Source organism: Leucopleurus acutus (assembly GCF_964270905.1).
Source record: "Leucopleurus acutus genome assembly, chromosome: 17".
Taxonomy (NCBI): Eukaryota; Metazoa; Chordata; class Mammalia; order Artiodactyla; family Delphinidae; genus Leucopleurus; species Leucopleurus acutus.
The window spans coordinates 12,949,272-12,954,041 of NC_139159.1; the positions used below are offsets into that span (position 1 = coordinate 12,949,272).

General features: G+C 39.6%; 1 pseudogene across 1 annotated transcript; it reads right to left on the reverse strand.

Annotated features, from left to right (window-relative positions):
* Nucleotides 1–3,534: 3,534 nt before the first annotated feature.
* Nucleotides 3,535–4,164, reverse strand: LOC309973901 (macrophage immunometabolism regulator-like; annotated as a pseudogene). Its single transcript has one exon. The product of its transcript is annotated as a macrophage immunometabolism regulator-like (transcript).
* Nucleotides 4,165–4,770: the final 606 nt, after the last annotated feature.

The following is a 4,770-nucleotide window of genomic DNA, read 5'->3' on the forward strand; positions in this document are numbered from 1 at the left end:
TATACACAGCCTTTATACAACCTCAGGAGTTTTGGAGTACCCAGAATGGAATTTCCATACTATGACTTTTTCCAGGGACCTGATTTCTTGGAGGAAAATAGTGGGATTTGCTTGTACTTTTCATGGAAATGGAACATATTGAAAATGTTTTAAAGTAACCTTAAAGCTGACATCTAAAATTTCTGCCATCAAGATTACTGGGTTTTGTTTTTTTACTTTTCTGTTTATTGACCTATTAAAATTGATTTGGATTTCCTCTTTTGAGGGAGAGAAATACATAGAGGAAAAAAATGAAAGAAGGGTACTAGCATATTTTGTTAGGTGTCTGAGTCCTTTGGCCACTTTTTTGGAAACTGTTGATCTACTACAAATACATGTAAAATACAAAGATAAACATAAATATAAAAATAAGTATTAGAGATATATACCGAAATATTTATGGGTGAAATACATCTAGGATTTGCTTTAAAATCTGCAACAAGAAAAAAGTCAGAGAAGGAAAGACGAAATGTTTGGCAAAATAAAATGGTGATAATTGTTGAAACTGGGTGATGGGAGCATGAAGTTTATTATGTTATAGTACCTTTGTGTGTTTAGAAATTTCTGTAAGTTTTTTATTTTATTTTATTTTTTTAATTTTTTTTTTTTTTTTGCGGTACGCGGGCCTCTCACTGTTGTGGCCTCTCCCGTTGCGGAGCACAGGCTCCGGACGCGCAGGCTCAGTGGCCATGGCTCACCGGCCCAGCCGCTCCGTGTCATGTGGGATCTTCCCGGACCGGGGCATGAACCCGTGTCCCCGGCATCAGCAGGAGGACTCTCAACCACTGCACCACCAGGGAAGCCCCCTGTAAGTTAAAAAAAAAAAAACAAACAAACCTGAGGACTTACCTTATTCTCAGCTTTGCCCATTAATTGGACAAGAAACCATACTCAAATCACTTGAATATTCTGTCTCACTTTTAGAAATAATTGTAATGCAATTAATCAGCAAGTAATTATTGAACTAGGCTTCTTGTGTAGGTAGCATTCTGATATTACTATCTAAATTCCCAGAGATATTGCCAAATTACTAGAAAGTATAATGTACTTTATAAAACTAAAACCACTTTTCAAGTATTATCACAAAATTCATTGTTGAGATTCTTTGTAAGTGCATAGATATTTGGTAAATAAAATTTCTGGAGGACTTTTTTTTTTTTCATGTTTAAGAATAGTTGTTATGGTTAGGTAACTGCTGAGATAGCACTTGCGCAGATATGTGAGACTAGGACAGAAAAAAAAAGTAATGTTAATCATCTTGGTTCCTTTTGTGTTTCTGAAGTACAAGCAAAGCAACCTTTAAGATTTCTTTTTGTGTGTGTGTGTTTACATCACCCTTTTATTTCATAGTTAGAAATAATACAGTTCCACAGGGAAAATCGTCAATAAATAAGGGTGCTTAATCATTAAATGTAAAAATCCCAGCCCTTTGGCATCTGACAGGATTCTATTTCTTGTCAAACTAATGACTGTATAGATATAGTTAATCTTAGTGATCATTCGTCAATACAATGTTACAATGGTGCAATTTACTTTAAAATGTACAACAGCTGAAAATTTCCAGCCCACCAAGAAATCTGATCAACTCAGTAAGATATGGGCCAACTTCCCCAAGGCTCTTTCACATGATTTGCCTCACTGAAAGTATAATAAACGTTGATTAAGAGTTCCTAGGGTTTTCTAATAGTTATTCTGCTCTAGAATTTGACATTCATTCTTGCCAAAGAAAAGTCACAACTGCACCAGGAATGACCCACTCATTTAATTAAAAGGTGTTCTTATTTTATAAGCAAGATTGCTAAGAAATCTTAGCAACCTTAGAAATTCACAGCCCCCAAAATAAAATTTAAAACAAGGAAGTCTATGCTGGGCTTCCCTGGTGGCACAGTGGTTAAGAACCCCTCTGCCAATGCAGGGGACACGGGTTTGAGCCCTGGTCCGGGAAGATACCACAGGTCGCGGAGCAGCTAAGCCGGTGCACCACAACTGCTGAGCCTGCACTCTAGAGCCCATGAGCCACAAATACTGAGCCAGTGTGCCACAACTACTAAAGCCTGCGTGCCTAGAGCCAGTACTCCGCAACAAGAGAAGCCTGCACACCGCAACGAAGAGGAGCCCTCGCTCGCGGCAACTGGAGAAAGCCCACGCGCAGCAACTAAGACCCAACACAGCCCAAAATAAATAAATTTATAAAAGAAGAAAAGGAGGTCTATGCTGCCAGAAATGCCAATTCAGTAATAAATTGCACCTTCAAGAGTCAAAAAAAAAAAAAATAGAAACTTTTACAAAAGGTAAATTACATACTTTTTTTTCCCCAAAATATATTCAGGAAGAGTTGAGCTGCAATTGTTACTAAAGCCAGGGCGTTATTCCTTTAGCAACAAATTAAACCAGTGCAATTGACATAAATTGTTAAGTAATCCAGGATTAACTCATTAAAACTGTAGAGGCACTTTAGGCTCCTGCACTAATCCTAGAAACTGGAATTTCAGTGAGTGCCCGTGCTGCACAGAAGTAAAACTGAAACGACCCGATGCCATGCTGAATGGTATCACTTCATACTTAGTTTAAGTATTTGAGAGTAGAAATCATGAATTCCTCTATTAGAGTTCCATTCACTTACAGAACATTCAGATGCAAACAGTGTTATGCCTATAATCCACAATTTAAAGAATCCTTTCCATTTTAAAGTTCCAGATGAATTTTAAATTAGAAAATAGGCACTAAGGAAACTTTTTCAACTTATGAAAACTTCATGTTGGAAATTTTCCGGTAAAGTTTCCCCCCACCCGTTGTAAAATAAATATTTTGTATCCCCAATTTAATTTTATGAAGACACACTTTAATAATGCTATAAAGAAATAATTTACAGAGATCAATAACTTTTCATGCAGAAACAAAAAATTCATTGCTCAATAATGTTACTGAGGCAAGTGAAGAAAGATTGTTCTCTTGTCAGTTTGAAATGTTAATTTTTTCAGTGCAAAACCAGTTATAAAATATTTAAACTCAATATTTAAAAATAAAAAGTGGTCCGATTTAGCAATGTTCAAGTTCTAAATTTCATAAAACAAATCACTACATATATTTTATAGTAAAATACAGAGATTAAAGAAGTACTTGAGTACTTAAGATATAAATTTCTAATGAATCATACCAAGTCAGAAACAACCAAGCAGATAAGATTCCCAATTTGAGTAGCAGAGTTTTAAAGATGATATTACTGTACCAAAGCCTTTTTTTCCTAGCTAAAAAGCTATGCAAACGAATGGTCAACATTCTGTTTTCCTTGCAGTTGCATGCTCTAGAATGATTTTGCCTCAAGTACCTGTGATTTCATTCCTGTATTCAAAATTTGATTCAATTTTTATGTTCCAGGAACACTTAGTTGATTTAACCATCTATAATGTAAACAGTCCTGTACAGAGTACAACAGTGGAATTTTCAAGCCAAGCGTAGTCTGACCTAAACTGGTTTACACTCTCTGCAAGTCACTCACGTATTATTCCTAGCAAACACACGGTCCCCTCTGAGGGTTAAGTGTTGAAGCTGGTACTGTAGCGCTTCTGTGTCAGTGGCTCCTTGATGTTCATTTTATCTAGATTGAGATAGTCCAGAGATTTGGAGTGAGCCCTCTTACCTTTAAGAAGACAAAGAGGCAGAGGCCCATGGAGGGCCTTTTTAAGGTTCATAAGGTAAAGATTTAGTGCACTTGTCTCCTGGGCTGGGCATCCGCCTTCGCCTCCTGCCATTGACAGTTGGAATCTCCTACTGCAGGTAGTACGTACTTCTGGTTTTATACAAATAAGAGGAATACGCAAGTCCCGCATCCAGCTGTTTCGAGCGCAAGGAAGGCACGGCTTCTCCCTTACTCTCTTTACCGCCGGTGCACTTCTGGGCTAACTTCGGGAGTTCCTCACCAGTCGTGGAGTCAGCCAGATAGAGTCCACGTGGAGAATCTGGTAGCCTGACACAGTCCGGCGCATCGGCGAGCACTGAGAGCTGGAACAGCGGTGCTTCTCCGCCTCTGCCTTTCCCGGGAGCTCACCTCAGCCACGGGCAAGGGCAGGCTGGTCGGGGACTTCTGGACTCTCCATTAATATCTACTTCCATTTTAGGCACTAGTCTGCACATAGCAGCCTAAATCCCAGAAGATGTCACTGTCCAATTTCTAATGAGTCCCAAGGGAACACAGGCATAATAATTTTTCTGCTCCAGATACAGTGGCCCACAGCTCTGCTGCCTCCGCCGTGCTTGGGGCCGCAGAGACTGAGACAAGGGCGGGAGAGGCGCAGGGTTGCAGCGCCGAGAGATCTGGGCTGAGGCCGCCAGCCGGGTACCCTCTCCCACCTTTAAGATTTCTAAATACCATCTGTATCTACTACACGGTAATATAATGTAATTTAATTCCCCCAAAGGCAGGTAAATATAGAAGGAAAAACTTAGAGGTCAAGAATATGGAAGTTTGTGTGTCTTGCTGTGTATGCACAAGCATAAATGATTTAGAAAATTTGGAATACAATCCAGGCATGGCTGTATGGTGTACTTCCAGACCAGGGGAGAGGGTGTCCTCCTTTTTATTTGCGGACTTAAAACCCTGGCATGGTTCAGGACCAGAAATGGCCCGTGTCCTGAAGGTCTGGGGATGCAGTGTGTGACCACATGCCCTGCCACCAGTGGAGGGATTTACTGCATATTCATGACCCACGCTGAAGAAGCAGGAACAGTAAA